This window comes from Peromyscus maniculatus, chromosome 20 (genome assembly GCF_049852395.1).
Source record: "Peromyscus maniculatus bairdii isolate BWxNUB_F1_BW_parent chromosome 20, HU_Pman_BW_mat_3.1, whole genome shotgun sequence".
Taxonomy (NCBI): domain Eukaryota; kingdom Metazoa; phylum Chordata; class Mammalia; order Rodentia; family Cricetidae; genus Peromyscus; species Peromyscus maniculatus.
In genome coordinates this window covers 27,563,653-27,590,647 of record NC_134871.1, presented here as the reverse complement: position 1 = coordinate 27,590,647, position 26,995 = coordinate 27,563,653, and the positions used below count along the sequence as shown (strand labels likewise).

The 26,995-nt window shown below is 44.8% G+C and overlaps 1 long non-coding RNA gene across 1 annotated transcript; it reads right to left on the bottom strand.

The window, feature by feature from the left end:
* On the bottom strand, positions 1-26,995 carry LOC143269742 (uncharacterized). The gene is made up of 3 exons (XR_013046387.1): positions 26,689-26,995; positions 26,311-26,357; positions 1-3,476 (listed from the first exon to the last, which is right to left on the bottom strand). It is a non-coding gene; the product is annotated as an uncharacterized LOC143269742 (long non-coding RNA).

Below are 26,995 nucleotides of genomic sequence, written 5' to 3'. Positions count from 1 at the left end.
CTTTTTCCCTACAATATATTTTGATCATGGTTTCTCCTCCCTCCCTAAATCCCCAGATCCTCTCTATCTCTACCCACCCAACTCTACGCCTTCTTTCTCTCTTTTTAGAAAACCAACAGGCAAGGCAACAAGAAAACCAGAATGAAAGAAAAAGAAAAAAACACAAGAAACACACACACAAAACAAAACCCCACAAAATTATAAACTACAAAATCAGGAACTATAATACATAGGCAAAAGATCAGTAGGACAAAAAAATTCCCAAATGAGACAAAAAGTACAAAAATACATTGAGCTCATTTTGTGTTGTCCATCGACTGCTGGGCAGGGAGCTGCCCTTAAGTGTGGTTAATATACCCAGTGAAAAATTCATTTTCCCTTTGAAAGAGATGTCACTTGGAGATAGTTTCTTGGTTAGGACGTGGGAGCTCATTTCTACTCTCCCTCTCGGGTTTAAACCTGTGCAGGCCCCTGCATGCTACCATGGTCTCTGTGAGTTCATCTACATCTCAGTCCTGCTGTGTCTGGAAGACGCTTTCCCTTGTCCTCCATCCCCTCCGACTCTCACACTCTGTCTGTCTCCTCTTCCACAGAGCTCCCTGAGCCCTGAGGGCGGGTGTGGTGAAGACATAACATTTAAGACCGAATGTTCCAAAATATCTCACTCTCTGCACATTGTCCAGTTGTGGTGTGTGTGTGTTAGTTCCCATCTGCAGGAGGAAGCTTCTCTGATGATGGCTGAGCGCGGCACTGATCTGTGGGCATGGAAGCAGGTCACTAGGAGTCATTTCATTGCCGTGTTCCTTCAGAGCACAGGAGTATTTGGTTTTCTCCTAGGCCCACGGCTTATTGGTCAGGTTCCTGCTCACTTGAGCGGGGTCAGGCGTAGGGTCCATCTCATGGAGCGGGCCTTAAATCCAGTCAGAGAACGTTGGTTACCCCGACAATGTTTGCGCCGCTATTCCAGTAGCACATGACACCGGCAGGCCACGGTTGTAGACTGCAGGGCTGTAGATGGGTTGGTGGTTACCCTCTCTTCTGGGAGCGTGCAGAGTACTTTCCAGCACCATAAACACTGGTCAGCAGGGGTGAAGGCTCTGGGTAGGCACCAGCTCGACTTCTCTGTATTCAATGAGATATATAAGTGTTGTCCTTAGACGGATTTTTCTTTCAGCCACAGGCTCACAAATAGCGACCTGCAGACTTCTTATTAATTATGAAAGCTCGGCCTTCACCTAGGTTCATTCCTAACTAGTTCTTAAATTAACCTATATTTTTAAATCTACATTCAGTTGCGTGGATCAATACCTCATCTCTCTGTACTGCCCATCCGGCTTCCTCCAAGCTGGCTGCTGACTCTCTCTCCGCCTAGATTCCTCCTCTTCCTCTCTCTCTCTCTCTCTGCTCAGAAGTCCTGTCCATACCTCCGGCCTAACTACTAGCTATTCAGCTCTTTATTAAACCAGTCACAACAGTGTATCTTCACACAGTGTACAAATATCCCACAACAGTTGTCCTCAGCAATAGGCCTTACCATCTGTTTGTAGAGAGCAACCAATAGCCTTACAACAGCTTGAGAAGTTTGGGGTTTCTGTAGACTTCCTTTGGCCAATGACTCAATTAGACGGAACACATTCCTGACACTGGAGGTTTCACTTGGTGGTAAGAGATGTCTAGTTAGTGTTTTGTCTCCCCCCCTGTTTTATATGGTGACTCCATTTAAATTTCTTCCATTTGCTGGACAGTGGTGGTGCATGCCTTTAGTCTCAGCATTTGGAAGGCAAAGACAGGCAGATCTCCATGAGTTCATGGCCAGCCTGGTCTAGAGAGCTCGTTCTAGGATGGTCAGGGATACACAGAGAAACTCTGTCTTAAAAAACTGAAAAAAAATTTCTTCTGTATATGTTTTTTGTTTGTTTTTAATTATGTATACAGCATATATGACAGCAGGCCAGAAGAGGGCACCAAATCTCCTTACAGATGGCTGTGAGCCACCATGTGGTTGCTGGGAATTGAACTCAGGACCTCTGGAAGAGCAGTCAGTGCTCTTACTCTCTGAGCCATCTCTGCAGCCCATCTGTATATGGTTTAAGAAGCTCCTACAATAGTGGGCTCCCATATGACCCTCAAATGGCCTTAGTATTCATCGTCCCTCCCCATATTCCTCTCTTACCCCCTGTCCCGTCCCCTCCCCACTTAATTTCCTCGGTCCAGTCTCTCCATAACTATATATATTCTAGTTCCCCTTCCTTAGGAAATCTTCCCTGCCCCCAGTCCCTTATTCTATACCTAACCCCTTCTATTATGTGGATTTTAACATACCAATTAAATGCTTAAAAGCTAACATTCATGTATAAAAGAAAACATACACTATTTGTCATTTTGGGTCTGAGTTGCCTCGCTCAGGATGCTTTTTTCTAGCTCTATCTATTCACCTGTGAACTTCATAGTTTCATGCTTTTTAACAACTGAATAATAGTCCTTGTGTAAATGTACCACATTTTCATTATCCATCCACCCATTGGTAGACATCTAGACTAGAAACAACCATTTCTTTTTGCAATAGTTATTTTTTCCTCATTAATCATACATAATTTTATTATTGTAACAAACTACATTTTCTAGGTCTCTTTGCCAATAAGTTTAGTCATGTGATTAGATTAAGGCCAGTGTGATAAAATGGATGTTGAATGGAGCTTCTCGGAAGTTTCTTAAACTGAAGGCTGAATTAATTGGATTTTATATCATTTTGTCATCAGATTTACTCTCAACTGTTGTTAAAACATGGTAGCATTGGTTGAAATTCCAGGAACCACCTTTCAAATCTAAAATGTAAAAACATACCAGAGAGATGACAGAATTAAAAAGATGAAAAGTAGTGCATCCCCGAGGACACAATGAAGCAGCTGTTACCAGATGTGAACATCTGTCTTTGGGCCTCTCATTTGATGAGACCAAAAACTCTCATTGCAGCTACTAGCTACTTAGAATTTGTTCCCTATAGTTAAACTAAATCCATGCATTCTTTCATTGCCTCTGCCCAGATTAAATTTTCTGTTTCCTAAATGCTCTGGTTTCCTCTCTCTTGGCTGGTTTTCCGTGTCAGTGGACCACGGCATCGGTTCATGAGAAGAGTACAGAATAGGCAAACTGTTAGAGATTTAGGTTTTCAGATAAAACACTGTTTGATTGCTGTATTAGGGACAAAATGACAGTGGATAAAGCAGGAGAGACACTTTTCTCTGCCAGGTGAGACCCTCAGGGTCCACTGTCCAGGGCCAGCAAGGTGAGCCTGGCTCATTGTCTTATCTTCAGTGAGTAACTTGTGGTCCGAGTTGCGTGCTTCAGCTCCATCAGAAAGGAAGGAAACAGGAAGGAAAAGCCAGCTGCCTTTCTTGGAGGATGGCTCAGCATTTTCATCTGCCAGTTCAATTCTCATCTTATTTGCTGGAGTTGAGTTACCTGGGCACATCTAGCTGCAAGAGAGGATGAGAAAGACATTCTATATTCATATCTAAATGTGTATCTGATTTTAAAATCTAGATTGAAATCAATTTCCCTCAGAGTTTAAAAATTTGCTCCCTATCTATAGATTGCAATGGTGTTTGTGTGTGTCTGTGCACGCATGGGTGTGTTTTACTGGGAATTGACCCTACATCCTCACACAGGTTAGGTAAGCACTCTAACCACGCTATACCCTGGCCATGCCTGCATAACTTCTAACTGAAAGTCTTAAATTAAAAAAATGTGAAACATTTTGAAAAATGATTAATAGTGTCTATTAAAGTGGAATAAATGTGTACCATCTGACCTCCAAATTCTTCCCTCGGGTTTATATGCAACAGAAAGGAACAAGTATGTTTAGCTCAAAGTACTTTCATAGAAACTGGACTCATAATGGCTCATAAATGAACTCTAATATCCATTAATGGAGTGGATAAGTAGGTAAGTAAACACTAGAACAAGGTATTATGCAGCACCAAAAACGAATAGCTTTAACTAGATCTGCAGCATGGATGAATTTCACAATTACAGTGTTGACTGGAGGAAGCCAGGCACTAATTAATGTGACCTGCATTGTCCCATTTATATCAAGAACAAAAAACAAGGAAAATAATCTATGTTACAGGAAATCAGGATAGTGGTTCATTTTGGAGGAAGGAATGCTGACAGAAGGCAAGCCTGTTGGGGGCTCTGGGGTGCTGGTTATGCTCATTTCTTAACCTGAGTCGGGGATGCATATGCGTGCTCAGTGTGTGAGTAGTCATTTAGTCACACATTTGTGGAATATTCATTTACACTGTGTGAATATATGTCGCTGTAATTGGTTTAATAAAGAAGCTGACTGGCCAATGGCTGAACAGGACAAGGTTAGGTGGGATAGCCAAACTGAAAATGTTAGGAGGAAGAAGGGCAGAGTTTGGAATTGCCAGCAGACACAAAGAGAAGCAAGATGGGCATGCCATACTGAGAAAATGTACCAAGCCACTTGGCAAAGCATAGATAAGAAACATAGGCTAATTTAAACTTAGCTAGTAACAAGCCTGAGCTATTGGCTAAGCATTTGTAATTAAGTCTTTGTGTCAGTTATTTGGGAACTGGTGGGTGGGAAAGAAACATCTGCCAACATGTATTTATGGTATGCATACTTTTTGCATATCTCTTGTATCTCTCTGATGTTAGAATTCCAAGTATCAGCCATTAGCTGGAGAAGGATTAAAGGAACTTGAACAAAAGAAGTTAATATACAGCAGGAAACGGTTTATTAGGTACTGCTCAAGAAATTTTTTACTAAGCAAATTTTTTTCAATGGATAACCAGGCATTAACAATGATAGTAGATACATTCTTTGAAGTGAGAAACCTCAATATGAAGTCAGCCATGTAAACCCAATGGAAACTGAGCTCCTAGGGGCTCACAGAGGCTGAACCAACAATCGGGAGCCCACATGTGTCTGACCTAGGTCCTCTGCATATGGTTGTGTAGCTTAGTGTTCTTGTGGGACTCCTAACAGTGGGAGTGGGGGTGTCTCTAACTCTGCTGCCTGCTTTGGGGACCCTTTTCTCCTGCTTGGTTGCCTTGTCCAGCCTTGATATGAAGGAAGGTGCCAAGTCCTATTGCATCTTGTAATGCCATGTTTGGTTGACATCCCTGGGAGGCCTGCTCTTTTCTGAACGGGAATGGAGGAGGAGTGGATCTGGGGGAGAGGGGCTGGGGAGGGAGGGGCTGGGAGGAAAGCAAGGAGGGGAAATTACAATAGGGTTGTAACATGAGAGAAGAATAAATAAAAAGGAGTTAAGACCACGTCAAATGTAAAAATAAATTTTAAAAAAGCCAGTGGAGAATTACTACATCTAATGCAGTGTTACTGACATTTCTTGAGTTCCACAGAGAAAATTTTGAATTTATTATTTGTAGCATGAATCCTAATTGGTCTTAATAAAAACCTGGAGCCAGATATTGGGGTAAATGCTGAAAGATCAGAGAAGCAGAGCAGCTGGCCACTGGAGTTTTTACCTCTACCTAATCCTCAGCCTGAGAGGGAGTGAGCTCCAGTCTCCTCCCACCTTACATTCCTTTCTCAGCCCAGCCATATCACTTACTGTCTCAACCTCCCTAATGGATCAAAGATGTGTGCCACCACTGCCTGGCTCTGTTTCTCTTTTAGACTGGATCAATCTTGTATAGCCCAGGGTGGCCTTGAACTCACAGAGCTCCATCTGCCTCTGCCTTCTGAATGCTGGGATTAAGGATATGTGCCACCACTGCCTTGCCTCTATGGCTAACTAGTAGTAGCTTGGCTCCACCCTCTGATCTTCAGGCAAGCTTTATTTGTTAGATCACAAACAAAATATCACCACAATTATTTAATATTCTCAAGTGTTTTGAAAAGTAGATATTACCCCTTTAATTTTCAAGTGAGGAAATGGGGATACCATGATACACTGTACTCCTTGGTAATTGATATATAATATTGATCTTAATTGCCGTGGAATAATCCTTCTGTACACCATGAAGATGCGTTATTCTCATTGTTAATAAAAACCTGACTGGCCAATAGCTAGGCAGGATTTTCGAGGCAGAGAGAACACAGGGAAGAAGAAGAAAGGACAGAGTCGGGAAGTCACAAAAGTCACGAGCCAGCTTGGAAGAAGCAACATGGGAAGTTCATAGATGAGGTAAATGAGCCTCAGGGCAGCACAAAGATTAATAGAAACTGGTTAATTTAGATTGTAAGAGCTGGCTGGAGACAAGCCTAAGCTGAGCATTTATAATTCATAGTAAGTCTCTGTGTAGTTATTTAGGAACTGACTGGCAGGGAAAGAAAAGTCCACCTACATGCTTATACTTTATTCACTAGAGGAGAGAAGGACATTGCCAAACTGGTCACATGAAAGGGGGCCTCTGTCACCCAGAGGAGAAGCAGAAACCACAGGTGTCTTCTGTGATGCATAGGGAAGATTTAGGGAATCTAAAAACTGTCGGTTGTTTGAAATAAAATGGCCCCCAAAGGGAGTGGTACCATTAGGAGGTGTGGCTTTGCTAGAGGAGGTGTGGCTTATAGGAGGAAGTGTGTCACTGTGGAGGTGGAATTTGAGGTCTCATATATGCTCAAGCCATGCCCGGTGTCACAGACTACTTCCTGTTGCCTGTGAGTCATGTTGTAGGACTTTCAGCTGCTTGTCCAGCACCATTTCTGCCTGCACACCACCATGTCCCACCATGATGATAATGGACTGAACCTCTGAAAATGTAAGCCACCCCAATTAAATGTTTTCCTTTATAAGACATGGGTATCACATCACATCAAAGATTTTTGAGATGAATGTTCTTATCCTGTCTTGACAATAAACACTGAAGAACAATTAATTCACAATGTGGAATCAGGTGTGTGTAGCAAGCAAACTGCTCAAAGTTGTGAACTGGGTCAACCTTGCTCGAGAGCCTGCTATTTCCCATCTCTCTCAGTTTCCCATCATAGGCAATCCAAAGTAGTCTTTCTGCACCATGTCATTTGTTATTTATTTTTTCAGACAGGCTTCAAGTTCACCAGCCTCCTGCCTCAGCTTACCAATTGTACAGATTATAAGAATAAGCCACTGTGTCCAGCTAGATTGCTACATTTTCAGTATGGGTCATTAATCAGGGATAGTCTCCAATAAAGATATTCCATAGTGATCTTAAGTTATCAACAGGCCAGTGCCATCAGCTGAACACTATCATCTGAGTGCAACTTTGTAGTAGGACAGGCCCATAGGGTCGAGGAAATTGGCTCAGATCAGTTGCCAAGGCATACACTTAACATACTCCTTAAGAGCCAACCTGGAGTCTGCTTGAGGGCGTAGCAACAGGAGCTGCCAGAGTGCCTGGTCACTGTCAGAGGTCCTGATCTTGCAGAGTCTGCCTAAGGGCCTAGCAACAGTCACTGTCAGAGTTCCTAATCAATGTCAGAGTTCCTAATCATGCCCAGCCAATGAGGGACAACCACACAGACTGGGTGCTGGGAGGAGGGTATATAAGGCCTTCCCTGTTATTGAATAAATAAGTTCCTTACTTGTCTTCAATGGACTCCCAGGGTCTGTGTCATTGATGCCATGCCTTCTCATCCCCTCCCCAAAGGGAGTCCTTAGGATCCAGCTACACACCTTCACGTTACTTAGAAGACAATCACTAAAGCCAACTACAGCCTCATTGCTACCTTACTTTGAGCATCGCATGGGACATCCCACTTGTTTTCTTGGAAACCCTACAGTTTGTCCATGGTTCCCATACGCTCATATATTTGAATTCTTGGCCCCTAGTTGGTAGAATTGTTTGAGAAGTATTAGCAAGTGTGGCCTTGTTGGAAGAACTGTGTCACTGGGGGCAGGCTTTGAGGTTTCAAAAGTCCATAAGTCCATGCTGTTCCTCCCTCTCCCTTCCTTCCACCCCCCCCCACCTCTGCTTGCAACTTGTGGATGAGATGTGAGCTCTTAGCTGCTGCTCTGGTGCCATGCTCCCAACCATAATGGTGATAGACTGTAACCCTCAGAAACTGTAGGCAAGCCTCAAATGAGCTCTTCCTTTATAAGCTGGCTGGGTCATGGCATCTTGTCACAATTGTTCACCTGTGAGTGTGACCTTATGTGGATGGAGTCCTTTCAGATGAAACTAAATTATGGATCTCAAGATGAGATCATCCTGAGTCATACAGATGAGGCTTGATCAAAATAGCAGGTGTCCTTAAAAGAGAAAGGCTGGAGGAGATCTGAGCAGCAGAGAGCATGTGTTTCCTGCAGTGAACAGCGGTGCTGATGCACTGACTCACAACTGCTCCAAGTGCTGAGAATGTTGAGTGGCTGTTGTGTGCTCAGTCCTAAACGACTTCTATATTCCAAGCAAGGATGGGAAAGTCACACGAGAGAGGACAGAGAGAACAAAAGAGTTAGAGGATGAGGAAAGAGTGCTATGAAATACCGTCTTCTGGACACAATAGGGTTGACGCACTCATGAACTGGCTGCAGCTATGGCTACCGCTCAGGCTCGGACAAGCTCATTCAATACTCCACAGCACTAAGTGGACTCGGTGGGTTCCCAAAGACGTGGGTTAAGGGGGAACACGGAGTTGAGAAGGGATGTGTCGAGGGCTGTCGGGGAGGAGTGCGAAGGAGGGGTGGATAAACAGGATCAAGATGCATTGTATACATGTATGGAATTGTCAAAGGATAAATAAAAGCTATTTTTAAAAGGGAGTTCATGTAAAAATAAAGGTAGCGATTAGAACTGTACAGGAAGTACCAAGGAAATGCTAGAGCTGCCAGAAGGTGAACAGGCAAGAAAGAATTCTCTCTTCACGTCTTCAGAGTGAGCATGACGCTACAGAGACTTCATATTAAGCTCCTAGAACCATGAATAAATAAAATCTGTCTGATTGGTTTTATGATAGTCTTAATGTATAGCCCATGCTGGCCTTGAACTTCTGACCTCCTAGTTTAGGATCCCAAGAGCTAGGATTAAAAGCATGCAATTCCATGACAAGCTCCAACTTCTTTTGTTCTCAATCACCGCGTTTATACTAATTTGTTACAAAAGCCCCCAAAACTAATGCACTAAATGTGTGTCTTAGTCAGTGTTCTATTGCTGTGAAGAGACACCATGACCATGACAACTCTTATAAAGGAAAACATTTAAGTGGGGCAGGCTTACAGTTTCAGAGGTTTAGTCCATTATCATCATGGCAGGACATGGTAGTATGCAGGCAGACATGGTGCTGGAGAAGGAGCTGAGAGTTCTACATCCTGGTCCACAGGCAATAGGAAGAAGTCTATGTCATGCTGGCCAAACTTGAGCTTAGAAGACCTCAAAGCCCACCCCCACGATGACACACTTCCTCCAACAAGACCACATCTACTCTAACAAGGCCATACCTCCTAATAGAGCCACTCCCTATATGTGGGATGACTCATCCCTAAGGGGCTTGAGGGCCAGGTGGCCCAAACAAGTAAAAAGGATACTTTCTGAGAGCCAGCCTGGGTCTGTGTGATGGTCTTAGCAACAGCAGCTGAAACATGATCTGGAGATGACCTGGACCAATGAGAGGCAGCCATTTCACACCAGCTGATGCATATTCATCAGACCTCCCCCCAGGGTGGGGTGGAGGGTATATAAGGCTTGCCTCTTCCTAAATAAACTGAGCTTGTTGTTTTGACATTCTCCAGGAGTCTGTACAGTTTGACTCTGTGCCTACTTGGCCCCTGCCCCCAAAGGGAACAACAGCAAGGACTCTGCTACATCTATAGACCAAGCATTCAAACCCATGAGTCTGTGGGGGCCGTTCCTATTCAAACCACCACAATATGTAATCCTGTTTGATAGCTTCCTGTATAACCCACAAATGTAATTGTATTATCCATCAAAATGTTTATGATTTGAATATATTCAAATTAAAATCATTAGAAGGCTTTCTGTCCATGTGTGCACCAGTAAATAGATCCTGGGTTCCATCCTCTGGACTAGATATGAGCAGGCCACATGGGAGCAGGCTGGCTCTCTGAATGATGTGAAAATAATGAAATTTCCCCATCAAAACACCCATGCTGGGGTAAAAGAGGTGGCCCAGTAGTTAAAAGACTGACTGCTCTTTCAGGGGACCCCAGTTTAACCCCCAGCACAGGTGGCAGCTCTCAATCATCCTTCATTTCTAGGAGATCTGAACCCACTTCAGACATGCAAGTGGCACACAGACATGCAGGCAGGCAGAACGTGCATCGTCTTAGTCAGGGTCACTACTGCTCTGATGAAACACCACGGTACAAGCACCTTGGGGGAGGAAAGGGCTTTTTCTGCTTACACTTCCACATCACAGTTCATCGTCAAAGGAAGTCAAGCAGAGCAGGAACCTGGAGGCAGGCGCTGATGCAGAGGCCGTGGAGGGGTGCTGCTTACTGACTTGCTCCCCATGGCTTGCTCAGCCTGCTTTCTTATAGCACCCAGAACTACCAGTTCAGGGATGGCACCACCCATAATGGACTGGGCCCTCCCCCATCAATCACTAATTAAGAAAATGCCTACAGGTTGGCCTACAACCTGATCCTATGGAGACATTTTCTTAATTAAAGCTCCCTTCTCTCAGATGACTCTGCCTTGTGTCAAGTTGACATAAAACTATCTAGTACGCACATATCCATAAAAACAAAACAAAAAGCCTCCGTCTAGAGGTCAAAAACTAGCTTGTGCATAGCAGCCAGGCAGAACCCGTGTGGTTCACAGAAGATATCCAGGTTTACTGGGAACTCAGCTGACAGAAAGGGAATCTTCCATCAGGTTGGAGTTCCCAACCACCCACATCTGTTGTCCTTACAGGAGTCAGGCTGAAATTATAAAATCTTGTTACTTTCTTCAAGAGAATCTAGAAGTTTGGATTTTTATATGTCATTGGTTTTTTTTTTTATTTTATGTTATGTTGGTTTTTCAAGACAGGGTTTCTCTGTGTAGCTTTGGCACCTTTCCTGGAACTCACACTCTGTAGACCAGGCTGGCCTTGAACTCACAGAGATCCACCTGCCTCTGCCTCCCAAGTGCTGGGATTAAAGGCATGCGCCGCCGCCGCCGCCGCCACCACCACCACCACCACCACCACCAGCTACTTTATTTTTTTTTTAATGTCAGCAATCCATTTAAAGTTTTCAGGCCAAATAAAACACAGATGCTTTGGCCTCTAAGTTTCTCCTTGTGAGTTAGAATTTTACAAATAAAAGTCATTTCATTTCACTTGGAAGTTAGAAGACATGATTCTAGGCTTCAGAACATAGTGCCTAGAAGAGACATGGGACAATTCTGGTCATTCCTTGCTGATGAGCCTTGAACATAAGCTACAGCTACTTTTGTTATCAAGTTGTCCTGCTACATAGACAGTTCTTAAAACCATCCCACTCAGCATGCAGTGAGCCAGGCTCAGTCAGTGGTGGGCCAGGCTCAGCATGCAGTGAACCAGGCTCAGCATGCAGTGAGCCAGGCTCAGGCAGTCAGTGGTGAGCCAGGCTCAGCATGCAGTGGTGGCTGCCATCATAGGCTTGACAACTCTGACTTTTCCCGTGGGATACTCCTACAGGACGTCATCAAAGTATAAGTAACCTGGGAACAAAAGGGTGGGGGTGGGTACAGGGCAGGGAGCCATGGTGGAATGTGCTTAAAGCATATTACATACTTGCATGGAAATGGCCTTGTATAAACCTGCATAATTTTTAAAAAACTGAAGAAGAGCCTTTCTTCCGTGGACTGCCGCAGTAACTGATGCTCATTGGCCAGGCTTTTGGAGTCTGTTCAAACGGAAAGGACCTTAGTGTCTCCATTCCCTGTGGGGCTACAGCCATAGGAGCCTCCATGGTGTTACCAGAGGCAAGTACTGTAGGCGTTCAGTCTGGTCTCCCCATGTGATTGCTCCCATTTCCGTCAAATATCCAGTTGTGGCAGAACAAGACAGTGCGGAGGTCCCTCCATCTTATACTCTTGCTGAGGCCATTTTAGGTTTAACTGGAATTTGATATCCTTGATGGGAAGCTCTGTGGAAAATTACCCAACTTTATTCTAGGAACCCAAGGTCAAGATGCCCCAGCTAACTTATCTTAGCTTTTGTTAAACTGTCTGCTTGTACAAAATCTCTCCCTGCAGCTGCTGAGTGAAATACTAGGATATGTGTTTTAAAGGATTTTGCCTTTTAAAACCCCTTACTAAAATGCTCAGGACCATGCTTGGGTCCTAAATATCCGAGTGTAGTCCCAGCTGGAATAAAGACTTTCAGGTGGGTATCGACTGTGTCTGAGTAGTCATCTCTGGTGGGCTCTCTGTTTTGGGGGTCCACCTGAGGTTCCCCAGAGACTGGACCCTGACACTTGGGGGCCTCAGGCCCCTGGGAACAAGGAAGATCACACTGGCTGGAGAGGACTCCTAAGGGGGCCATTCCCCAAGATGTTTCAGGGCCCCTGGAAAATCCTCCCTGATGGATTGTTGTCCAGCACTCTGAAGGCACCTGACACCCCCTCCACCCCCCAAAAAAGGTAAATTGACAGCCATCTGGTCTGAACACCTCCAGAGGTTAGTTTAGTTGGTAGGAGGCACATCTGGTTAGGACACAGGAGGGAAGGTTGGATGCAACCACAGATCTTGTCCAGGACTAGACTCTCCTAGTCTATTCAGGTGTATGAATATGTAGTAGCCATCCCTGACTGTCTTTACTATGTGTCACTCTGTATGTTTCTGTCAGTTCTGTTGGTTGGAGAAACACATCTAAAACAGAAGGGGGAGTGGGCTAGACCAGCCACTGCTTCCCCCAGACTCAATGACACCCAACTTCCCGCAGACTCAAGGGCTGCACTGGGCCACCCAGCACGTTCCACGGGGACCGTGGCCATGTGGCTAGTGGCTGCTGTTGCTCTGCCAATGCTGCTATCCTGAGCAGCAGGGACCACTGCAGCCACCAGTTTGCCTGTACTAACCAACAGCTCTCTCGAGTGTGAGACACACACCTTCTCGAGTGTGAGACACACACCTTCGGCTTAAGACCTTTTATTGGTGACCCAAATCCTTTTGGCCCTGGCCAGATCACCCAGAGATCTCTCAGCCCCCCTGAAGGAGACTGACCTTTCCCCGCTCAGCCCGGGTGCTCCTTCCTGACTTGTTTCGTCACTGACTCCCACTTGCGGCCCTCGGGTCCTGGGCTGTTCCCTGTGTGGAAGCTGGGAGGGGTCCAGCCTCTGATGAGGGGCCCCTGCCATCTAAGCAGAGTGAGCACGGAAGAAGGAAATCGTTCCCTGAGCTGTGCGCTCTCTCTCTCTCCTCCCTCCCCTGCCCCTCCCAGTGGCACCTGGGGAGGAGGGAGTAGAGGTTCGGCCCCTTCCTCATTTGTGGTTGTCATCTCCATCTCTACCAGTGACTTGTATAATTGGAAGACCTCAAACCCTCCCTTTTCAGAGAAGCTGCAGACACTAATCAGCCTGTTGGAAACTGTTTTCTACACAGGCCAGCCAACTTGGGATGGCTGTGAGCAGCTCCTGGCCACCGTGTTTACAGTGGAGGAGAGAGACCAAATCCTGCTGCAAAGTAGGAAGTTGGCTAGACGATGGGACACTGCTTGATGCAGAGGCCTGGACAGAGTGAATCTTCCTGTCTACCCAGCCCAGTTGGGATCCTAATACCAATGAAGGTAAGAGGATGTTGGATGCTTTTTTTTGCCAAACATTATTGGGAGAATAAAAAGCAGCACTCAGAAAACCTACCAACTTATCCACGGTTAGTCAGTGTTAAGGACCTGATGAATCTACTGGATCCCTGGAAAGGCTCTGTGAGATACATAGGGTTCTTACCCCTATAGACCCAGATAGCATGAAAACCAGTGAGCCACTAAAATTGTTTGCAGTCAGTCCCAGACATAAGGAGAAAGTTCCAGAAACTAGAGGGATATGAAGGGATAAATAGGTCTCAACTTTTGGAAATTGCTCAGAAAGTTTACAACAGCCAAGATTCAGTAGAAGGCAGACAGGAAAGAAAAATCTCTCGTATGGTGATTGCTTCCCTTGGGGAGACAGTCAAGGAAGAAAGTTGGAGAAATAGATCAGGAGAAAGGGTTCAAAAACTAACCAACATTATTTGATGAAGTCCCGAGTGCAGAACTGTTGGAATTTAGAAAAAAAATCCACAAAGCACCCTGCTCCAACATGTAGATGGCCTCCTTGTGGCTTCAGCCACTGAGGAGGAGTGTGAGCAATGAAAGGCCTTGTAGAAATCCTCCAAGCCCTGAGGGACAGAGTCTCATCCAAGGAGGCTCACCTGTGTGTTCCTCAGGTCACACACCAAGGCTACAACCTAGAGGAAGGAAAGCAGATGCTGTCTCAAGACTGTATTTCACCCATCCTGCAAATCCCTGTTCTCACACTGAAAAAAAAAAAAAAAAAAAAAAAACAAGTATGGCACTTCCTGGGGGTGGCTGGATACTGCTAGCTATGGATAACGGGACTTGCACAGATAGCCAAGCCCTCTATGCCAGCATTGGAGGACATACCCTTTGGAATATACTGAGACTGAGCAGTGGACCTTTAATGTCTGCCCCAGCCTTGACCCTCCCAAATATTACTAAGCCATTCCACTTGTATGTGGATGAGGCCAGAGGTGTTGCCAAGGGATCCTCATACAAACCCTGAAAAAGACCAGTGGCATATCTGTCCAAGAGACTTGACCGAGTTGCAGCTAGATGGCCAGCATAAAGAAGGGCCACAGCTGACAAATGAACTTTGGGGAAGGCTTGCTCCTGACAGCACCACACTCTGCCGAGGCCCTGTAGAGGGGAGCACCTGGGATGGATGTCTAACCCCCAGATAACCCAACACTGAGCTCAGTCTTACATGTCGCTCCTCAACCCTGCCAGTTTCCTGAGGATTATGACTAACTTGAGGTGACTGACCAGGCAAGCAGGCCTGAGCTGACTGAGATTCTGTTGGTGTGAAGACATGATACAGTCACAGATTCCAAGATGGACTCAGGTATACAGGAGCAGCAGTAGTGACCAAGACAGGAATATCTGGGCACAGTCTTTAATGGTCTGTATGTCAAATGCTCTGATTGGTCAAAAAATAAAACACTCATTGGCCAGTGGCCAAGCAGGAAGTATAGGCGGGACTAACAGAGAGGAGAACTGAGAGAACAGGAAGGCGGAAGGAGTCACTGCCAGCCGCCGCCATGACAAGCAGCATGTGAAGACGCTGGTAAGCCACGAGCCATGTGGCAAGGTATAGATTTATGGAAACGGATTAATTTAAGCTAGAAGACAGTTAGCAAGAAGTCTGCCATGGCCATACAGTTTGTAAGCAATATAAGTCTCTGTGTTTACTTGGATGGGTCTGAGCGGCTGTGGGACTGGCGGGTGACAAAGATTTGTCCTGACTGTGGGCAAGGCAGGAAAACTCTAGCTACACTTTAAGCAGGGGACTGCCTGGAATACAGCCTGGGAGAGGCTGACTGGGCAGAACAAGAACTCGCCACACAGGATAAGAAAGAGCAGCAGATGCTGCCGGTGGCCGACCCGTCCTTCCCACGAGTCTGGGAGGGCAACTCAGTACGGATCTCCACCAAGCCACCAAACTCAGGGCCACAAAGACTGCCAAGCTCCTCGGAGCGAGGTATTTTTTTTTCCAAAATTGGAATGCCTGATTAAAGACATTACTTTGATATGTGCTCATGTAAATCTCAAAGTGGGAAGAAAGATCCCAGGAAATGAGCCCAGAGAACGTTGGGAGTTGGATTTTACTGAATCAGGCCTCCTGTATTTGCCTATAAACATTTACTGGTATTTATACAAACCTTCTCAAAATAGGTGGAAACCCACCCCTACCCAAAGTTACTAAGAAACTTCTTCAGGAAATAATTCTTGGGTTTGGACTGTCCCTAGCTTTAAGGTCATTCAGTGGCCCTGCCTTCATGGCCAAAGTGTCTCAAAGTCTGACAGAGGCATTAAGTATTAATGGAAACTACATTGTGCGTACAGGCCATACAGCTCAGATCAGATAGAAAGGATGAATAAACTCTTGAGACTTTGATAAAATTGGTCCTGGAAACTGGCAAAAACTGGACCAATCTCCTCTCCTATATCCTGCTCAGAGCCTGAGGTACTCCTTACCAGAGGGTAAGTTATGTTTGGGAGACCACTTCCCATCCTCCACAAACTCCAAGATATTCCCCCAGCAGAAATGCCTAATCGCTCCTTTCCCAAGTCCTTGCAGGCTTTGCAGGGAGCTCACCAGTTGGTTCTCTGAAGGGAATCCTCCATCTCCCACCTCTGAACCTGTCCACCAGTTCCAGCCAGGAGACTTGGTTTGGATAAAGAGGATCTCTACCCAGATGCTGAAATCTGCCTGGAAGGGACCCTACCCAGTTACCCTCACCACCCCAACTGCTGTGAAAATGGCTGGTCTTGTCCCTTGGACTCATCACTCTCAATTAAAGATCACTAAGGACAATGACAGATCAACTGTTGCTCAGACTTCAGGCCCTTAAAGATAAGACTGACACGAGATCATTAACCTAGAGTGCTATGTTCACCTTTTCCTTTCTCTCTGTAAGAAGGTGGGGGCCGATAACCCTCACCATCCTCCTATCTGGAATTGGGAATTAAGAATAACAGACACAGGGAAGGTGATAGTCAACCTGGCCGCAGATCAGCAACCCTGGTCCCATATAGACCTTTGTTCTTTTATGCCCACTTTTGGAGTTAGGTCTCCACAACTTTCCCTTCTGCAGTTCAACCAAACTTTTGAGAGAGAACTACACCCAGTCTCTGTTTCCCTGGTCCCTGTGACTGATCACCTTACTGTCAGCATTAGCTAGACCATTGATTCTTATTCTGATGGGGCTAATGGTGAGACACTGAATCCTCAACTGCATGGCCAAATAAATCAAACAGAGAGTAAACTCAGCTAAGCCTACTATGCCCACCTACAAAAAGACAAGTCAATGAGCTAACCCATGCTTGTAGAACCAGTGGGAATGTGACAGGGCATGACAGCATAGAGGTTCCTCCATCTTGTACTCTTGCTGAGGCCATTTCAGGTTGAAGTAGAATTTGATTCCTTGATGAGAAGCTCTGTGGGAAATTACCCAACTCTACTCTAGAAACCCAAGGTCATGATGCCCCCAGCTAACTTAGCTTCTGTTAAACTGCCTGCTTGTACAAAACCTCCTCCTCCAGCTAACTGCTTACATTAGATTCTGTTAAACTGCTTGCTTGTACAAACCTCTCCCTGCAGCTGCCAAGTCCCATTTGGGTCCTGGATATCTGAATGTAGTCTCGGCCAGCAGAAGTAAAGACTGTCAGTTGGCTATAGACTGTGTCTGAGTGGTCATCTCTGGTGGGCTCCCCAGAGGCACAACATGGTAAGAGCCGGTGGTCCACTCAGCCTCCTTGAGCCTTTGAGCCCTACCACTGTTTGCATGACTTAGGACCTGTAGGAGCCTAGGATGAGGAAAAGGCATTTAATTTCTCTAAGAAACAAAAGCAGGACCACGACACAGGCTCTCTTAGCTGCTTTAAAATGTCAAAGACTAAGAAGGTTCTAGAGACATGTCCTCATGTTTTTTTACTCTAAGAAACAAAAGAGAAATTAGTCCCTTAAGGACTCTATGACAGTATAATCTTCAAGAAAGCAATGCCCCAGACTTTGAAGTCGTGCAGGAGTGAGAAGCCACTATCTCCAGCTGCTGCTGCGAGCAGCACTAGTGAGCCAGAGAGTGGACAAGACTGTGGATGGAGAGACAGGCTTTGTGTTGGGAAGAGCGACAGGGACTCTGCCGTCTCACTGGGACGCCAAGTTTCCTCCCCTGGGCTGGGAGGTCAGGAGGTGTCCTTTCCTCTCAGCAGGGCTCAACAAAGTGCGTGCCTTAGTCATCTCTGAAATGTGAACGGGTTTCCACATCAGCTTCTTCACAAATGACCAACAGCACCCCTGCAGGGAACGACACAGAGCCAAAGAGGAAAATGTGTTTGCTTTGGAAAGCAAGCAATATGCTCTTAAATTTGCGTTTCAAAATTGAGAAATGTCCTTGAGCAAACTGCCAACTCCTTGCAGAAAAGATAAAGGCACTTTTTATTCTGCCCGGAACAAAAAGGTCCTGGCTGTCCTAACAGAACACCAACCTTGTACCATTATCTAAGAATTTGTTACACATTTTGTAAATCCTTCCAGCTAGAGTGACTCTGATTAGAGAGGTAACTGTGATTTCGAGTTATGGCATTTACTCGGGAAGGGTTTTGAAACATGTGCTGTTGTATATGCTAAGTAGAAATCTAAAGGAGCTGATTCTCCGAAGGCTCATGTAGGCTGTGGAGAAGCCATGCTATCTGGAGTTCAGTACAGGGGGCATCATGATTACAAAGACGACCAGTTCTATCAGCTGTGGCTCTCCCATGTACAGTAGTAAGAGGGTTGACTCCTCATTGTATTGTCTCTGCTCAAGCTCAGGACAACACACTGTCCAGTTTTCAAATCCCGGAAGTTAAGACGTCACAACAACCCCTTTACTTTTTTTTTTCAGGTTTCCATAGCTTTGTAAATATAGTATTTTATTAATTAGTTGAGACTTTCATACAGTGCACTTTGATCCTGTTCACTCCCCCCCCCACTACTCCTACCTCCTTCCAATCAACTCCCTACTCCCAATTTTGTGTGCCCCTCCCCCGCCTTTAGAAATAACCCACCAGCCCAGTTTGGGGCGACCCCCTGGAGCACGGTCCCCGCCAGGAGCCACACCCTCCCTTCCCCAGCAGCCACCAGCTGTTAATAGCTCCTCAGTTAGCTATGGAAGCTCACTTTTTAAAATTTGGTAATGAAGCTGTTAATAAACAACTATTCCAGGTTTTTGAAAGAAAAGAAAAAACACTGAAATCGTTACTAGGTAATATTTTTAAAATGTTTTCTACTTTCAAAACTGAGCATGAAAACAAGGATAGGATTTGAGGAAACTAAAGAAAGTGGGCCGGCAGATTTTGGTTAACTTCAGGGACTTCCTCAGAAGGCGGCTTTACAGTCTGGGCCTCTTACTTCAGCTGTGCCAGCTGTCACAGGACCTGCTGAAGATGAACTAAGGATCTGTCTTTGAGTATTGTTTCTATGTATCAGCTAGGCATAATAATAATAATGTGTTTCATTATGACATTTTCATGATGTATTAATATATTCTATCATAGTCACACCCCTCAGACTCATTATATTCCTGAGACTGGTCTTGAACTCCTGATTTTGTTGCCTCCATCTCCTCAATCCTGGGATTACAGGTGTGCCCCATCACACCCTGTACTCCCTTCTTATGTACACAAAAACATACAGACTCTAACTAGAGTGGCCAAAGCACAACATTCCAGAAGTGGACAGAGCTAACCTGAGATCCAGTCTACAGTGTTCCACATCAGAGCTACCTGAAGTCGTGACAGCCAAGGTTCTAAGATGACGGAACCCTAGACTCTTCGCCGTATGTACACAGACACGAGAATGATGTCTGACATACTTTACTACGTGGTTAGGCATTCTAAAATAAAAAGGGTCCTGTCAAATGCAGATGTTTAAACTCTACAGTGCTGATTGTCATTATCTATCACTACTTAGAACAGAAATTTAAAACTTAAACTATCCTTTCTTTGACATTTGAAAATGTGCATATTTCCTTTTATGTTTTATTATTTACTTTGTGTGTGTGTGTGTGTGTGTGTGTGTGTGTGTGTGTGTGTGTGTGTGTACACGTGTGCCGTGCTGGTCCTGAGGATGGAACTCAGGCAGTCAGCCTTGGTGGTGAGGACCTTTCTGCTGAGCCATCTCTCCAGCCCCATGTTTCCATTTCTTTCTGTTCCCACAGAATTGTATTCAATATTAGTATTTTCTTTTTCATTTGACAGAGATTGGGGATTAAAACTCATGTATGCTAGGCAAAAACTCTACCATTGGGCTACATCACCAGTTCCTATTGCGTATTATACTCTCTCTCTCTGTCTCTCTCTGCCACTGTCTCTCTGTCCTCTCTATCTCTCTGTATCTCTGTCACTGTCACTGTCTCTCTGTCTCTGTGTCTTTCTCTGTCACTGTCTCTCTCTGTATGTCTCTCTATATATCTCCGTCACTATTTCTGTCTCTGTGAGTGTGTGTGTGTGGTGTGCATATGTGCATGCATATGCATTTGTGTGTAAGGAGGCCAGATGTCTTCCTCCACAACTTTTTATCCTATTTCGTGAGACATGGTCTATCACTGCACCTGGAACTTCATGCACCTAGGCTGGCTGTCTAGGAGTTAGGAGGACCTGCCCGTGTCTCTAGTCCTGGCTCCCAGCCCCAGTATACCCAGCTTTACCAGGTACTGGGATCCAGACTCAGGTCTTCAGGCCCTCATGCTTGAGTGGCAGGCTCTTCACTGACTGATCCCTGTTCCCAGATGCATCCTCTCTAACTTCTTGTTTAAAGTCTCTTGTTAGCTGGGTATGGCAGTATGAGCCTGTAATTCCAACACTTGGGAGACAGAAGCTGAAGGATCGAGAGTTCAAGGTCATCCTCGGCTTTACAGCAAATTCCAGGTCATTAAACTACTGCTCCTTACCCTTGTATCTCATTCATCATATTAAAGGCACCGTATTTTATCATTTGGGCTTAGACACATCAAGAAAACTGTATAGATCTTAATTTCATTACATTTCTGCCAATTTTGAGTAAAATGTTCCTAATCAGCACATGCTATAAATACATTTTAGACAAAACTTGGAACTGAACACACGGCCTATTCAAGCTATGGGAATTACCTGCCAAATACCCTAAACAGCTTTCAGACCCTCAGCCTTTCTAAATTTCAACATTTAATCCATTTTTAAAAACTCTTGTGTATATCTATGAGTATATGACATGTGTGCATTTGTGTGCAAGTTTAAGTGCGTGATGTGGGCACCAGATGACATGGCACACATAAGGAAGTAAGACAACTTTGAGTCTTGGTCCTTGGATTTGACCTTTTTGAGATAAGGTCCCTTGTTCATTGCTGCATATGCCAGGCTATCTGGACTGGGAGCTCCAGGGAGTCTCCTGGGTCCCCTCCTATCTCATTATAGGAGCATTAGATTTACAGAGACTTGTAACCAGGTGGTTCCTGTCCTGATTCCCTGTTCCCAAATACCCAGCATCCACTTCCCACACAGGGGCTTATATTAATTGTAAGTGCTCGGCCAATAGCACAGGCTTGTTACTAACTAGTTCTTACAACTTAAATTAACCCATTTCTATTTATCTATGTATTGCCATGTGGCTAGATGCTTTACCTGTCCTCTAGCATGTCTTGCTTCCTGGGCAGCTGGCTAGCATGTCCCTCCCCTTCACCCTTTTTCATCCTAGTCCTCAGTTTGATTGTCTTGCCTAACTTTATTCTGCCTTGCTATTGACCAAACAGCTTTATTATTAACCAATGAGAGTAATACATATTCACAGCATACAGAAGGATCATCCCACAGCAGATGCTTGCTACTATGTCCAACCTTACATGGATTATGGATCCAAACTAAAGCTCTCATGCTTATATGGCAAATGCTTCATCCAATGGGCTATCTCCTCAGCCCCTATAATTCATCTAAAAATTCAAATTCACATGTTAACTCACATGTAAAAAGCATTATTAAAAAGTCACTATGAAGCCAGGCAGTGGTGGCGCATGCCTTTAATCCCAGCACTCGGGAGGCAGAGGCAGGCAGATCTTTGTGAGTTCGAGGCCAGCCTGGTCCAGGAAAGGCACAAAGCTACACAGAGAAACACAGGGAAAAAAAAGTCACTATGAAATACTTTCAGGAAAGTACCACACAAAATTACTCAAAATAATTAAATTGTATAAGCAATTATAATTCAACCAACACAGCCATTCTATAGCATGCTTTTCAAACATGAGCAAGGTGGCAAATACATTTGCTGGGTTTCTATTACTTAACTTATAGAAAGGCAACAAGATGTGTTATTAAATTTTTTGGTTGCAAAGCAAGTACTGCCATAAAAGGCATAGTATTCCTTTGGTGAATTTATTTGTTTCAAACCCTGGTGTTTATTTTCTGGGGCAAGAGGGATGTGTGCTTCAGAAATAAAAACAATAATAAAACTCCATTAAGAGAAAAAAAAACAAAACAAAAAGGAAAAAAATCATTGTAAGAGGCATGTCTGATAAAGGACCGGTATCCAAAATATACAAAGAACTTTAAAACTCAACAATAAGAAAACAAACAACCCTGCTTAGATGCGGACAAAGATCTGAAAAGATCTCACTTCACAAAGGAAATGTGTGGAGAGAGAGGTCAAGGAAGCATATTTTTCAGCTAACTGCTTGTCTGTTGTGCACAAGGCCAGGGTGGAGCTCTAACACTGCCTGAGCAGAGGATCCCCACCTGCCGTCCTAGTGCCCAGGAGGGGAAGGCAGGAGACCAGAAATCCAAGGTCATCCTTGGCTACACAGCAAGTTTGAGGCCATCCGAGGATACTTGAAACCCTGTCTCCAAAAAATTAGATAGATAGATAGATAGATAGATAGATAGATAGATAGATAGATAGATAGATAGATAATAGGTAGATAAATAGATAGAGGATGGATGAATATACTCAACATACGTCTTCAGAGAACCACAAATTAAAACAACAGGAAGCCACCACACATCTGGAAGAACTAAGACATAAAATACTGACAACCCAAATGCTGGAGGAACAATGTGGAGAGACAACAGAAACTTCCACTGTCTAGGACTGGTCATAAGCCTGCAACCCCAGCGCTCAGGAAGCTGAGGCAGGGGAACACAAGTGGGAGGTCCTGTTTCCATAAACTGATCACAGCTGTGGGAGCGCAAAGCAAGCTGGGAGTCAATCTGGTGGTTACTCGGAAATCCTGACATACTCTGCGTCTACAGCTTTGCTCCTCACAGTGACGCTGACAGCCGAGAAATGTATAATGTACGTCCACACAGAGTCCTGGGTATATGTTTCTATAGTGGCTTCCTTCAGATCAATAACCACATCACTTGAGAGAAAGGGTCTTTACATTTTCAGTACCTAAAACAATAGTGTCTGGACATACTATGTGCTCAATGAGTGTTTGTTGATTAAGCCAATGAATAAATAAGTCTTTTCAAATAATTTTGGGAGTCAGGCAAAGTGACAAACACCTTTAATCTCAGCACTTGGAGGGTAGGAAAGGTAGATCTCTATAAATTCGAGGCCAGCCTGGTCTACACAGTGCATTCCAGGCCAGGCAGGCTTACATAGAAAGACCTTGAAAAAAGTAAAAAATTTGAAACAAAACAAAACCCTTCACATATTTGGAACTCCTGTTAAGAGTTACTGTTGCCTAAAACTCAACTCTATAATAAAGTATCTTTTACAAAGTGGCTTTGTAAAAGACATTAAATAAATATCAAATAATTTAAAAGTACCCTGCTAACCACAGAGCATGTGATGGAGAAATCACCTATAAGGCCAGTGTAGCTGGCTACACTCTGTGGAGAATAGTCTTAAGCACTTTAACAAATGTCTTATCGCACACCAAAGCTCATGCTTACCAAGGCTGTGGAATCACTAAGTGGTTAGCAGAACCAAGACCAGACCTGCTGCCTTGCTCCTGCACACATGTGCTCTGACTTCAGGTCATGCTTACTCCTGCACACATGTGCTCTGACTTCAGGTCATGCTTACTCCTGCACACATGTGCTCTGACTTCAGGTCATGCTTACTCCTGCACACATGTGCTCTGACTTCAGGTCAAGCTTACTCCTGCACACATGTGCTCTGACTTCAGGTCATGCTTACTCCTGCACACATGTGCTCTGACTTCAGGTCATGGCTCATGCTTAAAGGTGAGCAAAGGTGGCTGCAAACAAGACTGCCAGTGACCAATAATGCTGAAGCCAAGTTTCCCTCTCTTTGGAAGAAAAAGGACAGTGTCTGGGAGAATGAATGTTTAATATGCATGAGATTGTAGGTTCAGTCTCCCACACACTTGCACACTCACACACATACACACACACATATACAGATACACACACATACACATATACACAGATATACACATACACACACATGCACACAGATACACACATACATATATACACAGATACACATACACACATACATACACATACATACACACGCGCACAGATACGCACATACACACATACATACACATGCAGAGATATGCACATACACACACAGATGTACATACATAGACACATACACACCACACTGGTGTCATTTTCAACATGTAATTGGACGTTACTTGTCCTGACCACCTGGTCCCAAATAACCAACTCAGAGGCTGAATATGAGTTATAAATGCTTGGCTGACAGCTCAGGCCTATTACTAACTAGCTGTTACAACTTAATTAACCCATTTCTATTAATCTACCTTGTGCCGTGTGGCTCATGCCTTTACCTTGCTTCCTGGGCGGCTGGCTGGCATCTCCCTGACTCCGCCCTCCTTCTTCCCATCATTCTCAGTTTGGCTTTCTCCCTAACTTCCTGTCCAGCTACTGGCCTGTCTGCCTTTTATTAACCAATGAGAGTAATACATAATCACAGTGTAGAAAAGGATTGCTCCATGGCATCAACATTTGCAATTTTTTGCATTTTCTGTTTAAGTTTTGATCTGTCAGAAATTCAAAGCATTTGCCTGTAATCCCTCAAACTGGAAACCATTCAAATAGTCCTCCTTAGGGGGAAGGGTTAAACCAGCTCTTACACGGTAATGACCATGGAATACCACTCAGGTAAGAAGAGCAAACCCCTTATACAGAAGGCAGCACAGGTGGTGCCGGAAGGAACAGTGTCGGGAGGGAAAATCAAAGACCTCGTCAAACATTTGCATGGCATATGACTCCATTTGTAAAGGTCTCAAAACTGTCAAAGCTACAGCGTCAACGAGCAGGTGAGTGAGTCCTAGAGGTTGCAAGGGCAGGTGGGGGAACAACAGAGGACGATGGTCATGACAGTGAAGGAGAAGTACAAACAGCCTTTGTAAAGGAGCTCCGTGTCCTAGCTGGTGGTTCCAAGAATCCACACGTGCTCAGACTGCACAGAACTTCACCCACACCCCTGAACGCCACTAACATCTGACTATGCTTGTGAGTTTCCTAAGTTGATGTATACAACATACAACAAAGGAAGAACCGACCCTCAGGAGAGATCCCTGAGGCTTCTGGGAAATATCTCTACTTTTGCAACTTCTGATAAATGCAAGATGACTTTAAAATAAAATTTTAAAAAAAAGTACATACAATTTTTAATAAAACAACTGATTCAGCACACACATGTGCCTTCACTTTCTTCTGAAGTCCCTCTTACAGGATCAAAGGAATAAAAAAGGTGTGACGTTAAAAGAACACTACACACCAGTATGTGATCACAGAAGCCAAGAAGCCAGAGGCTGGGGTGGAGCGCAGTGACAGGACATTTGCCGGTGCACAGGCCTGTGTTAGGTCTTACATTGGAAAAGGAAAGAAGCTGTACAACAAATGAATACAAGACAATACAAGATCCTATTTATATCTGCTTCTCTGATGTCAGGGTGACTCCCTCCTGGACAAGCGTACCAGGAAGCTCACATCCACAAATGACCTCAAGGCCACGTAGCTGGGGAAGGAATGGCAGTGCTTGGCGGTCTGACTAGATGCCAGGCACTTGGAGAGGAGGAGAATCACAGGAAACTTTTGAGAGGGAAGAAGCTGAGGAAGAATTAGAGTAATGACTGACTACGGGGTTAGAGGAGCCTTTGAAGTTGGAGCTGCTGAGCCTGGTCCTCAGCGCCTCGCTCGGGCTTCCAGGTTGGCTCTCTGGATTGACAGGAGAGTTAACCGGACTTGTAGGGGACCAGCAAGGCTGCACACCTCTAGTCACACTTTACAGAGCAGCAGAGTCTTCCCTCCAAAGAAAATGAAAGCGTAAACAATCCAAATTAAGTAAAGTGCCAGAGGGAGTAGCAGCCAGAGAGAGGTAGAATATGTAGTCCTACAAACTGGGCCTGTATTTCCGTGGCTCGGGTGTCCTGTTGATCACACACCCAGATGTTAAAGCAGAAAAGAAAGAAAGAAAGAAAGGAAGGAAGGAAGGAAGGAAGGAAGGAAGGAAGGAAGGAAGGAAGGAAGGAAGGAAGGAAGAAAAAAGAAAGGAAGGAAGGAAGGAAGGAAGGAAGGAAGGAAGGAAGGAAGGAAGGAAGGAAGGAAGGAAGGAAGAAGAGAGAAAAAAGGGAGATTTGCAAATTCTCTGTATTGGGAAGTTAGGCACAAACCCCAATACTTACCTGTGTATATATTAACTAGAAGGTTTCCGGTCTCTATTGGATGAAATCTGGAGATGGAAACTTTGAGTTGGCACAGCAATAACCATTTTCTGTTGGGTCCTGCTGGCAGTCTTTTGTGGCCTCTGTAATTTAGCTGGTTAAACCCTTTCCTTGGGCCTGACAGCTAAGCCTGAGCCAGATGGGCTTAAACATATTAACTAATTCAGAGTTTACTTTCCAAAGACGAGAGTGTGGCGGCATCTTCTGCGCTTCCACCCAAAGTTCCCGAGAGCAGAATTCAGCCCTCACCTCCCAGCTACACACAGTTGAAACCGCAACCCTGGAACCCTTCCCAATAAATTACATCAAACAAGCCAACCCAAAGGCAACTGTCCTTACCAGTTTCATACGGGAATCGCCTGGGAACCAGTCCTTTGCAGACCTAGTTATAAAGCCAGGTTTGAATTACAGAACAAGATGCTGTGAAAGTCAGTGTTCAACACGCAGAAGAGACAAACACGAGAAGATAAAATGCAGTGGACTCTTACCGGAGAGCTGTTGCCAGCCTCAGGAGAACAGGCTGGCCTTCAGCCAAGTCTGGGTGCCCTGGAAAGCTTCACATCTCTCCAGTGAGACAGTACCCAGCATCCCGAACTCCTCTTCTCCTTGGCAAGGTAGTCCTACAATAAATAAACTACATTTCCCA